Here is a 13,940-nt window from a genome sequence, read left to right on the forward strand (position 1 = left end):
ATATCAGTTATATATTATATATATTTATATAATTATATTATCATATATATAATATATATATATATAATATATATATATATATATATATATATATATATATATATATATATATTATATATCCCCGCTTTGTCCTCCTTGGTGAGGGAATTGGGAGAGCTGATATCTGCCTTCGGGGGGTGATGCTTATCGGGGTACGTTTGCTTGGTCAAAACGTGTTTTAAACATTTTAGGCGATTTCCCGTTGTTATTATTCCGAAGGACGGTTGAAGTTGTCGTGGTCATTCATGTTGGACAAATGGCAGGTTTAATCGGGTCTCGCTCGAGCTATCAACCACCTTTAAGCCCCTCTTATAATATATATATATATATATATATATATATATCCCCGCTTTGTCCTGCTTGGTGAGGCAATTAGAAAGAGTTGATATCCTCCTTTATGGGGATTGATGCTTATCAGATACGTTTTGCTTGGTCAAAACGCATCTTAAGGCAATATGGGACGATTTTTTTTTGTTGTGTCACGTTCCGTAAGATAGGGTACATCACCACGCTATTCACGTGACAACGTACGTTGTGTTGATGGTACAGTTAAAATCGTCTCTTCAATTACAAGGTAGTGATTCTATCTCACAGATTGGGGAAAAGAGTTCAACACCCTGTGTCGCCTTAATATTTCTTCATAACTGCGTTTAATAAATATGTATTATTCATTTCAGTTGAATACCCTGCGATGCTATTTTCTCCGTTCGAGATAGATGGCTATAGGAGTAGATATTATACTGCTGTTGACGATCCGACATTGATTCCGCCCACTTCTCAGTTTGCTTCGGACCTCCCAGATGAACTGTCTAAGTTGGTACGGGAAGGGGATCACCGCATCACACGCCAGCTAATTAATGACATGCCGTTCACAGAAGACACGGATCCTATTCACCCTTTGAGGAAAACAAATTATATGTTCGGTGATTCCGTGACAGATCCAACCACCATAACCCTCGGGGATGAGCGATGGTTATACAGTGATGGTACCACTTGTTTATACCTTCCTACGTTCCCTCGTCACCGTTCACTAACATAATTGCGGAGGCAAGCGGTGACGCGACAGATGTCATGGACTCTGACAGAAGAGCACCCCAACATTCCTTGTGGATACGTCACCAGCCATTCACTCCCGGGTTCTAGTGGTAGAAAACACATCATAGGATTACACCCCGATGTGATGGGATTGGAGGACCCGCCTAAAGGGGAGTTGCCTATAGTGGCTCGCACAGTGAAGAATCGCCTTGCCAAGCTAGAGCGAGAGCTACCTGTCAAAAATTATAGATGTCATGGCTGGTCTCATTCTTCAGATAAGTTATGGTAGGTCAAGATGACTGATTATGTCCTCCACCGATGGGGTGCTGAATTGAAACCGATAGGATTGTATGAGGCTATTCGTGCCACCCAATACGGATTGCTGGTGAACGTTATCCACTTCACGGAATTAATAAAGCTGTACAATCTAAATACTAACACTTTTCTTACCCGGAACGGAGAATTAGGACTACCCTTTCATGAGATGCACAAAGTCTCTGGACTGCAAATGGGAGATATGTCATATCAGGAATATTTTCCCTCCAACCTGGAGCTACTTCAATTGAAAACCCACAAGCCTGCTCGATATGACACGTTATGGGAACTTACGTGTCATTATTAGATAGCCTTAGCCGGAACTAGTCCACTTACAAGAAAGAAGTCTCCTCAAATAAGTCTGAAGCAATTCTCGGGTTATCTATTCAAGAATTTGGAAAAGTCCAACGAAGCAATTTGTGAGCTGAAACCACTAATTCCTTCGGAGATCAACAAGTTGATTAAAAATATGATGCCCGATCCTACACCATTACGAGTGCCCAGGGTAGATTCTCTACAGGGACTAAGTTTAAGCTTTTCTTATGGCATGCGGAGAAGTCCATTCATCCCAAGACTTTGTTGGCCGGTTACATCGCACTTTGGTTGAAGAAGTGTGTGGTGCCATATCAGACCTTAGACGCCCTACAGATAGAGGTGTTATTCTCTGCTATTCAGCTTGCCTACGAAAAGAGCTTATCTCTTTTACCAGCAATAGTTGCCGACATCCATCGTGGGTTTCATCAAGTGGTCACGGCTTTTACTCAAACAGAGGAGACTCCATCCGAGAAGATCCTTATGGCGAAGGTGGAGCTCCCTTACACCTATCTGATGGGGTGGCTGGTTCTTCATCGCCCTGATTTGATGTCACCCCTAATTAATACAGATCTATCCACTCCTTTACTACAATTACTCGAGGAGTGCAAATGGAAAGCTCGGGACCTCTCAGACGTTAGAAAGAGCTTACATATGCACAAGGGTTGGATGTTCAATCCATACTTCCCTCGATTCGCTAGCCGATATAGTGGGTTACTCGACGACGTAGAAGCGCCAGGATCAAGTCGGACTTCCCTCGATGTTGGTTGTTTCAGATGGCTGATGAACATAAGGCCAGACCATCTCGTTTTCTGAGTGAAGGAACACTACTATTTAGAGCCTTATCTACCGTACTGGTTCACCCTTCAATTTGGATACGACCAATTATACGTCGGGAATTCGAACCAATAGTTTCATACTCGTGGAGGACTAGTAGATGGTGCTTGATCTTGGCTGTGGAACATGACGGGCTGTACCGGTGCCAAGTTCAGCCTTCCGAATACTGAACGCCAATTAGAGTTGACGTACTTATGTTGCAAATAGCTTATGGCAGCCAACGAGACCATCCCTCTAAGGCTAATTAAAGAGCTGATGGCTAAAGTTACGTCACGTATTTCTAAGAGGATGGTCCGAGAAAGTATGCAGGAACGGAGGAGACGCGACAATAAACTCGTTGGTCCCTCAGGCAAAGGGAATCAGAAAATAGAGGAAGTAGAAGAGGAGTCATTCGCTTCTGACGAAGAGACTTCCGAAGAGGACGAAGTCACTGCTGGTGGGGGTATGGAGGTCAATAGCGATTTCGAGGAGCATGCGACAGATTTTTCTGAGTCTTTTTATAAAGAGTTATGGGATCTATCAATCGCTGATCGAGCTCGTCAACTTAACGCTTGAAAGAAGTGGAGAATTTTGCCCACTTATAATAGAATGATGGTTGAACTTTCAGATGTAGGTTTCGAGGGAGAAGAGGGGAGAAGTAGTCTTGTCACTCGTGCTCGATCTTGGGCCACAACTCAAACTGGATCGCAAGTTGAGTCGCGTGCTACATCAACACAGGATAGACCTATGGATCTTAAAGAGGCCTGACCTGCAAAACGACTGAAGTTGACCATTAAGCAACACCCTAAACCCCATGCTTCTCAAACGGGGGTGGCCGGCGATGCGCCCATTAGCGGGGAAGGTAACATTTCGACTCTTGTCATCTTTTCAGTCCTTTCATCTACCAAGCTTTAGACTTAGCAGATTTTATATTCTAGGGGGTCATAAAGAAGACGCAATAATGTACAACCCTCCTTCTCCTGACTTAGACTTTTTTGGAGGATCCGGCTTCGTGCCACAAGCAGATGAGGCTGTGGCTGAGGATCTGGAAGGTGCTGAAACAAATGTGGCCCTTGAAACCGGCGAAGGTGCCATTGTAGAATTTGGTTTGTCTACAATGATCGCTAGCCCAAGTACATCTATTACCGATAGTACACCTTTTAGGTGGCAATATCGGGCATTAAACGACTCAGAGTTCATCCCTCCTCTAATTACTTATATGCTTCTGGTCTTTTATAAAACCTACAAGAGGCGAGCGCTGATGTCGGGATCGCAGGGCATACTGTTGCTACCTGAGGTAAATTTAATTCTCTTTCATCGTTGATTTTCAACTTCTCTTTCCATGTCTTAACACTTAGGCTTTCCTGTAGATATTCTGATGGGAGGTTTAAGTGATAAAGAAACCTTTCACAACACAGCCGACACACCTTCATCTGACCTTGTACAAGATCCTTCAGGATCTGGTGACATGCTGTTCTACGATGTTGTCAGAACAAATTCATCTTGAAGCCATCGAACCACTCATTGAAGCTGGTTCCTCTACCGGTATGAATTTTATCCCTTTGTGAAAGTTATTCACTTATGAGTCTTACTTAACCGTAGAAGAGTTATACTTGTAGGACCAGTCATTAAGACTGATGCAGCTACTATTGTTGGGATATCTGACAGTCTTGAGGGTCTTGATTTCTTGCTGTTGGCAGGAACTATCATAGAGGCTCAGTCGTCAGTCGCTCAAACTCAACTCACAATCCCAACGATTGGCATGACTGTTACAGCTGCGCGGGCTAGCTTTGTTGAGAAAGCCGTGAGACTAACTAACGAGGTTGGTACGCCTACGGCTGCGACATCAGCGACAACCCTAACAGTTCGTGAGGCCGTGCAGGCGGAACCAGGTGTAGGGTATCAACTTGAGGGAACATCACTCAACCTTGGTATATTTTTATGACAATGCTGAAATAGAACTTTGACTAAGATTTCAAAGATATTTATATCCTCTTTTCCTTGTAGGGCCATCTACTCGGCTTAATGACATAGTCAAAGCTCTGCTACCGGATGATGACCCAGATCGAACTCTGCTTTGTATGGAAGTCAGTTCTCTCTTCTTCTTCGTGAACACGATGATTGATAAGCTTCTCATCAGGGGACTTTCCTTCCATCAATTTAGACCAGCGTTGGCCACCAAAATAAATGCTATAGAGAAAGCGGGGTCTTCGGATCTGGCGCAAGTTATCGCTGACGATTTGGACCGGCTAGAGCGCGAACTCCAATGGTTACAAGAGTTGAAAACTACTGATACTTCATCATACATAGCCACCCAAATGGAATCTCGTCTATATGCATGGCGTGATACTCGAGCCTCGACTGGATTCGAAATTCAAACACAACGAAATTGGGTGGATCAAATGAAAGCCGTCCTTGCTGAGAAACAAACAGCTTTGTGCCAACTTAAATCATCCATTACGTCGAGCGAGTCCATGATAGAGTGGCTTAAGGAGGAGCTCAAGGCAGAAGAGGATGCCCTGGTTATCTTGGAGATGACGAAGGTCGACCTAGAGCATTCACAGGTTCTGACTTCCGGGAAGTTGGAGCTCTCGGAACAGAAGCTAGCCAAGATGGATGAAGAGGCCGTAAGAACATTATCCGTTACTGAAGAATCCTTCAAGGTTGAATTGCAGTGTGAGCTTGAGCGAGCTTATGTAGAGGAATTAACTAAACTTGAACAGCAAGTCCGTAGTCACAAACCGAGCTTATGTAGAGGAATTAACTAAACTTGAACAGCAAGTCCGTAGTCACAAACTTCATGTAGATTGATTGTAACTCTTGTACCTGCTTAACTAAACTTGAACAGCAAGTCCGTAGTCACAAACTTCATGTAGATTGATTGTAACTCTTGTACCTGCTAACTCAAATTTCATCAATAGAAGATATTTCCTTTTCATTCATTATGTCTCTTTTATTATGACGTCTCATTCTATTTGAAAATAATCAACCATAAAATTTATAGGATTTTTGGCAAACCCTCAGCCATCAACGGATTTGATATGCCTTTACCGACTACCGTTTGAGTCAGGCTAGCATGCGGATTGTCTAAGTCCGTTCCGCATACAACGTTGTGCTAAAAGAATGAATTCTCTTAGGCTTGACGCTATGATATTGAATACATAGACTTTATCTTTGTTACGGGAATAGACTATCCGGTAACACGTGTTAGGCGCTGCCTCATCCTTACTTAGGATTCAGGATAAAAGTCCCCAGAATTAGATTCTGGTGTCCTTTTCAATCGATGAAAGACTAAACCGGCAACGTGTGTTAGACATAGACTTATCTCTAATTAGGAATCGAGATAAAATCCCTCGTGTTTAAAGTACACAGATTTGAAGTTAAGAATTGTGTCTTTTCTTAGGGTAAAGACAAACCGATGCTAGAGATGAAGAATTTTATATCCTATCTCCAAGTCTTATTTAGGACAAAGACGAACTCAAAATAGAAGAGGAAGAATTTTATATTCTATCTCTCAAAACTGAAAAGGAAGAATTTTATATTCTATCTCCAGTTGCAAGGGAGACTCGAGGTGGGATCTCCACCCCCAGAATCTGAAAAGGTAAAACTAGGAGTGAGATCTACACTTTGAGAATCAGAAAGATTCAAGTAACCCTAACTTTTATAGGATTGACTGCTTAATCCAAGAAAAGAATTCCTCGTTTATTAAGGTGAAATTCCAATTTCGGCCCTAACTTTTATAGGTTTGGCTGAAATCGAAAAGGTGGAAGCATTTCATTTATCGAAAGGGGTAATCCGATCTTGGTCCTAACTATCTGCAGGTTTGACCGAGTGGGGTTGGAGGTAATCCTAATTTTTATAGGTTTGATTACTCAAATTAAAAGTGGACCTCTCGTTCATGGAAGGAATTGAGAGGGGATTTTGGCTTTGGCCCTAACTTTTATAGGTTTGACCAAGAAAGCAGTAGGAGTGTAATACAGATAGCAGTAAAAATGTTGACTTGTATTAGCCACTCGATGGAGGATTTTGATGTTAAGTGATTAGGACTTAACACGTCAAGTTTGAAAATTGCCACAGATTGGGGATTTTTTTTTGAGTGTCGTGTTAGTATTTTAATAACGTGATTGTTAAGTGTACAACACAGTGAGAGTTTGAAAAGATTTAACTGATAGAAATTTCGGTGGGCCCATTGTCAATTGATTTGATCAGTGGGGGATTTTGTGAGGAAGGATTGATTTATCAAAATGGTCGAATCTCGTCTCAGCAAAAGTATTCATGAGAGTTGGTGAACTTAATCTCGGTCACGAGATACATTTCATCATTGAGTACATTCAGGGTCCAAATGAGGATTTCTTATTTATCCCTTTTTGTAGTAACCAGGTTATCCTTAAGAATAGCACATGTAGTATTCTTTCGGGAACTTCTCGTTACATAGGTTATCCTGAATGTACTAAGGGTAGTATTTTTTCAGGAACTTTCCATTTATAAGACTTCAAACGTTTACAATAAACTCAAGAAAATAGCCTTTTTATATGACTTTTAATCAACAATTATAACTTTCTTTCAAACTATACACAATAGATGTTTATCTCCTATTGCTTATGCAAGATCGTTGCCGGTGCCGGGGTTTATCCGTGGATCGCCTACAGATCAGATCCGATGAGCAAAAGATTGATAGATAATGCTCTTACTTCACAAAGGAAGTAATCGCAGCAGCGGTAATCTCAACCAAGCGAGATTACGGCTCTTCTCGAGATTAAGACCACGCTTAAATCCGGAGGAATAGGGAGAAAACAAGTCTCAGATCTCTCGAACTCTCTTTTTTATTGAGGAACTCTGCTAAGATCTGCTAACTCTCTAAAATTCGCACTCCACTCTCCAATTTGACAGCACTTCGTCCTCTTGATTTCCAGCTCTATAGAATGGAGGCCTTAGGCTTGTATTTATAAGGCCTCAAATACGGGTATTCGGATGAGAATGAGAGATTTGGCTTTATCTTCAGTTAATAACAGCCTACCCACGTGTAAAGATGATATCAAGTCATTTGGAAACCCCTGGAACATATAAATCCTATGAAAACCACTTAAATAACCATCGAAAACGCGTTGGGGCTCAGAACTACGCGACGGACACTGCTAACCCACGTGGGCGCGGGTCACCAAGTGGTGACTCGCGTGATCGCGGGTCACCAAGTGGTGAGCGCGCGGGTCACCAAGTGGTGACCCGCGTCTCTATGTGGATATTGAGGTTCTTTCCCTCTCTCTTCGCATTTTGGTGCTTTCCATCTTTCCTGGGCTCGTATTTTCCACCGTTCTGTATGTTTGGTTGTCTCGTTGGCTTGTACGCTTCGCTGAGGGACTGACCGACAAATGTGTCGGTCACTTGGGGCTGGTCGGCGTGTGCAAGATGACTGGCGAGCGTATCCGGTCACTTGAAGTTGCCTGATAAGCGCGTCTGGTTACTTGTGGCTAACTAACGTGCACGAGCTGACCGATGTGCGCGAGCTGACTGACATGCGCGAGCTGACCAACGTGCGCGAGCTGACCGACATGCATGAGCCAATTGGATAATCCTTCTTGACTCGGATGGTGACGTTCACTCTTCATTTCGAGTTGCGTGCGGGAGCTCATAGGCAATTTTATATGCCTACAGTTATACCTAAACCAGGATTTTTTAAACAATTTTACCCATGGTCCCTTTTGAGTTTTCACCAGATCTGTCGATGGCTTATCTTTTCTTCTTCTTATTTTACCCTTAGTTATCGCTTTGTTGAAATACTATTTTGATGATACCAATAGTGATCTCTTCGTAGCGTTTAAAGAGACTTGATCGAGGTTTCTAATTATGCCCCCACTTGTTGCTACGCTAGAGCATCTTTTTTTTTTGTTACCAGCGAAGGAAAATTTAATTTTTTTTTGTGCTGGTAGTTATTGCTATGTTGAAATATCAATTTGGATATACCAACATTGTTATCAATTTGGAGATACCAACAGCTATCTCTTCCTAGGGTTTAAAGAGACTTAGTAAGGGTTTTTTAAAGAATTTTGCTAATTGGGTGCCCCTATTTTTTGGAAGTTTTCACCATAGTTAGTTCCCCTATATGGTTTTGCCTACTAGTCCTTTTGGATTTTCTTATAGCAAGGGATTCCCATTTTAATTACCTGTAGGGGTATACTACTATCAAATCTTTTTTGATAATTTTACTCTTGGGACCTTTCGGGTTTTTAATAGGCTCGTGATGGCTCATCTTTACCTGTGATTCTTTTTAATGGAATCATGTTCTCCATCTTTTTTTTATTTTTCTTTTTTTGTTGTGTCCTCATTTCTTGGTACAATAAAATATTGTTTTTATGGTGATACTAGCAGCGAACTCTTAATAGAGTAGTGAAATTCTTTGTAAAGTGTTTGATAAAATGCCAAAGAGAGATGCAGTTTCTTGGACCATGACAGTAACTGTTCATGTAAAACAAAATCATGGAGATCTCATCGTGCAGTTGTGTGTATGTAAACATCAAAACTAGACAAACATATAATTGTGTGGATTGATTGTGAACAATGAAAGATTAGTTGTGAGTCTTATCTAGCTGATGTTAACTTTATTTATTGGATGTTAAGCTTATAGTATAACTGTTAAGTTTATACAATGCATGTTAATTCTAAAAGTTGAGTGTTAAGTCTACACATGTGTTGCTAAGTTTAAACATTGGTTATTAATTTTATCCATTGGATGTTAAATATATAGATTACCAATTAACTTTAACAAATGGATGTTATATATATGAACTAGCTAAATATACTTTAAAAATTATCACTTTTGATAATTATAGTACAACCTTAAAAAGTACACCATAACCTTAACAAGTATGACATAACCTTAATAGGTACATGACATGATTAAAAAATGTTTGCTATAACCTCAACACATATATTATAATGTTAATAGGTATATTATTAATCTATATGTGAAGGTTATGGCATACATGTTAAGGTTATGGCATACACGCTAAAGTTGAGAGAGGCAAGTGGACTAAAATAGAAAATTAGAGTAAATTTAAGCTTTTGGGTTAATTTGTTTTTTAAACATTATTCACGGCATGTTAACTTGGTTTAATTTTTTTTCTTAACAAGTACATCAGAGCCTTGGTATGTCATATTGTAGTCTCATGGTTTTAGTCAAACTCAAATGGATCAAGGACTAGTTAGCACACTGTTGGTTAAAGATACGATGGATGTTGATAGTTACATTGTCATTGAATGTGTTACTAGTTTAGACCAATACTCATGTTAATTTACAGAAGATAGTTGTTGTTCGAGATTGCCAATAGAAGTGACAACCTTCAGGTGGTGCAAGATTCGGCGAACGTTAAATAGTTATGTCTTCTCTCCATGGTTATCCATTTAAACCAAGTCGGCAAACTAATAGAGTAATAAAACTATTATTCACAAATGAAATAGAATATTATTCAAAAATATATATATGTGAAGTGTTTGCGGTGAAAGTTGGTTTCTTCATTGAGGTATTCATTACAACTTCAGTCGTTATAATAAAAACAAAAAAAAGATAGTCTTTTTATAAGACTCTTACACAATGAAAACAAAAAATTATAACTCTCGTCAAAACAAACACAACAGACGTTTATCACCCGCTGTTTGCGTGGGGTCTTCGCCTGTGCCTGGGATGTTGATATCCGTGGACGACGACGGATTAGATCCGGTTGTCGGAAAATTGACAAAGCTTCTACTTCACCAAGGAAGTATTCGCTTGAAGCACTAAAATCGACCAAGCAAAATCAATACCTCTTTTCGAGATTAAGACTAAGCCTAATCTCAAGAAACAGACGGACGAGGCTTCAGATCCTTCGAACTCTCCCTCTTATGCTGAAGAACTTCGCCAAGATCTGCTAACTTCCTCTGAAATTCGTGCTCTCTTGCTCTCCAACTCGGCAGCACCTCCTCGTCCTGATAATAAGTCACCCCCCGTGAAATGAGTCCCCTAGGCCTGTATTTATAGGCTTTGGTTGGGGTATTTAGATAAGAATGAGTGATTTGGCCGTATCTTGAGTCAATAACGGCCTAATCACGTTTGTAGATGATATCTAAGCAGGTAGGAACCTTTGGAACAGAAGAAACTGATCGAAACAGCCTGAAAATGCATTTTGGAGATTAAGGCAGTTCTGGGCGCAAGACGGACGGCAGTGACCCGTGCGCGCGCGGGTCACAACGCGGTGACCTGCGTGGCCGCAGGTCATTCTTAGGTGACTTGTGCGCCATGCGAGTTCCGAGGTGTTTCCCGACTTTCCCGGACTTGTATTTTTTGCCGTTTTGTTTATTTGCCCGTCGTGTTGACTTGTACACTCCGTGCGAACTGACTAACGTGCGCGTCCGATCACTTAGAGCTGACTTACGTGCACGGGCTGACTAACGTGCACGTCCGGTCACTTGGAGTTGACTTACACGCGCGGGTTGACTGACGAGCATGACGACCAATTAGAGGTGGCCGTTGAGCGCACGAGACACAGTTGGTTCGCCATTCCGGTTCATGAACTTGTAGGCGTCAGATAATCCTCTTAGACTCAGATAACGACGTTCATCATCTTCTCTCCGTCTCGAGCTGTGTACGAACACCTATAAACATTTTTAGATGCCTACATGAAGGTCATGGCATAAATGTTAAGGTTAGGTCGTATATGTTTAGATTATAATGTACCTATTAAGGATATAATATATATGTGAAGGTTATGGCATACATGTTAATCTTATCATGTACCTTTTAAGGTTATGTCATACTTGTTAAGGTTATGGTGTACATGTTAAGGTTATTGTATACTTGTTAATGTTGTATTATAACTATTAAATGTGATAATTTTTAGAGTATATTTAGCTAATTCATATATCTAACATTCATTGGTTAAAGTTATCTGGTAATGCATATAGTTAACATCTAATGGATAAACTTAACAACTAATGAGTAAACTTAACAACTAATGGGTACACTAGTGTTTTAAAAAATGCCCTGGGCGGCCGCCTAGGCGGAGGCGGTGCTCAGGGCATCTCAAAACACCCTAAGCGACGATGTTAAGGCGTTGTGAGCGTATACGCGACCGCCCAGAGTTAAGCAGGCCGCTTAAACGGTCCGCCCAACACTTAAAAAAAACTAATTTGGGCACTGAAATAAAAAAACCCAAATGGTAAACCCAAACCCAAACTAAACAACAGAACCCTAGTTCTCATTCTCACTCCTGACGCCGTCACAAATTACTCCCGCTTTTGAAGTTTTGTTCCTCATCGAAGCTCCCCGACCTCGTTGAAGCCTCTCAGAGCCTCTCGTGGTCTCGTCGACTATCGAAGCCCCGTCGAAGCCCTCGTCGGCTGTCGAAGCGCCGTCGAATGCCTCGTCGAAGCCTTTCGTCTTCGATCTCGTCTCCGAGCTCGTCTTCGATCTCCAAGCTCGTCTTCGGCACCAGAAGTTTAGTCGAACCCCTCCCACCTCATCTTCGATCTCCGAGCTCCCCAATCTTTGTAACAAGGTAAAGAGCCAGACTTCTTAAATATCTATTTAAGTTAGTTAACAACAGTAACTTAAACTTAAGAAGTATAAGTTAACAATAACTTAAGTTTAAGTTAATATTAAGTTTTTGTTGACATTAATTTAAGTTTAAGTAAACTGTAAACAATAAACTTAAGTTTGTTAGTAGTAACTTAAAAGTAATTTTGGGACCTAAACTTCTAGATATGAGATATTATATGCCTTGCTATCTAATATGTATGCATCTTTGATTGAGTATATATATATAATCATATATAATATATATATATATATATCATATCATATATATATATATATATAATATTATATATATATATATATAATATATATATCATATATATATATAATATATATATATATATATATATCTATATATATATAATATATATATATATAATATATATATAATATTATAGGGTATCCTTATCATATAAAGGGATTTCTTCATTGACGCCGTATGTGGCACAATCCCCACCATCCTCATAAAGTAGGAGAGAAGAGTGTGAGTTGGTGGGGATTTGTGCATACTTTATAAGAATGGTGAGAATTGTGGCCACATAAGGCGAAACAAAGAGGAAAATCTCCTCCTATGATAAGGATACCGCATTAATCTCTCTCTCTCTTCTCTCGTCTCTAATATATATATAGTATATATATATATATATATATATATATATATATATATATATATATATATATATATATATATATATATATATATATATATATATAATATATCATATATATATATCATATATATATAATATATAATATATATAATAGAGAGAGAGAGAGAGAGAGAGAGAGAGAAATATGGGTATGCTTGGTACCAATTATAACTTTTGTGCTTGGTAGTGAGGTGGCACAATCTCCTCCACTCATTTAAATTGGGGCACCACATTCACATGGGTTGAGGAGAGGGCATAGTAGGGATATGCAACCATTTGAATGGGTGGAGTGGATTATATCACACCTTAACTACCAAGCATAACTTTTTGTGCTTGGTACCAAGCATACCCATTTCTCATATATAATATATATATATATATAATATATATATATATATATATATATAATATATATATATATATATATATATATCTATATATATATCATCTTCCAAGTATTCACAAAAAATAAAAAAAAAAAAAGCGCCCAGAAACCGCTTGGGCGTCCGCCTAGGCGTCTAAGCGCTGGGCACCAAGTCCGACGCCAAGAAGCGCTATGCATTTAATGTAACATTGGGGTAGACTTAACGCTCAACATTTAGAATTAACATTCATTATACAAACTTAATAGTTATGCTATAAACTTAACGTCCAATGAGTAAAGTCAACATCAGCTAGTATTCACAGCTAATCCTTCATTGTTCACAATCAACCTATACAATTACGAGATCTTTATGATATTTCTTTGTACATCACCTGTTATTATCACAATCCAAGAAACTACATTTCTTTTTGGCATTTCACTAAAACTGTACAAGCAATCTCTAAACTGCCACATATCATATACACATTTAAGTTACTACTTTAAGAAACCATATCTCACTTATCCTTTTCAACCAAATTTCCAATCTACCACTAAGAACTAAAATTACAAATAATCAAATCATAGGATTTGTTTGAGAGAAATGATGGAGAGGAGAGGAGAGGAGATTATTGGGTAGTTTTTGAGGAGGTGGTTTTTGCTTGGGAGATTATCGATGGAGTTGGTGACAGCGAAGAGTGGGGAAGGGAGTTTGACAAAGGAGATGACATCCCTGACAATCATGCAGGAGAGTTTAGAGGAGGACATAGGGTGCTTGATATAGGAGAAGATGGTGGCGAGCTTAAAGGAGGAGATATTATCATTGTCATTGGAGTTAAACTTGTTG

Source organism: Asparagus officinalis, chromosome 8 (genome assembly GCF_001876935.1).
Source record: "Asparagus officinalis chromosome 8, Aspof.V1, whole genome shotgun sequence".
In the NCBI taxonomy this organism is placed as follows: Eukaryota; Viridiplantae; Streptophyta; class Magnoliopsida; order Asparagales; family Asparagaceae; genus Asparagus; species Asparagus officinalis.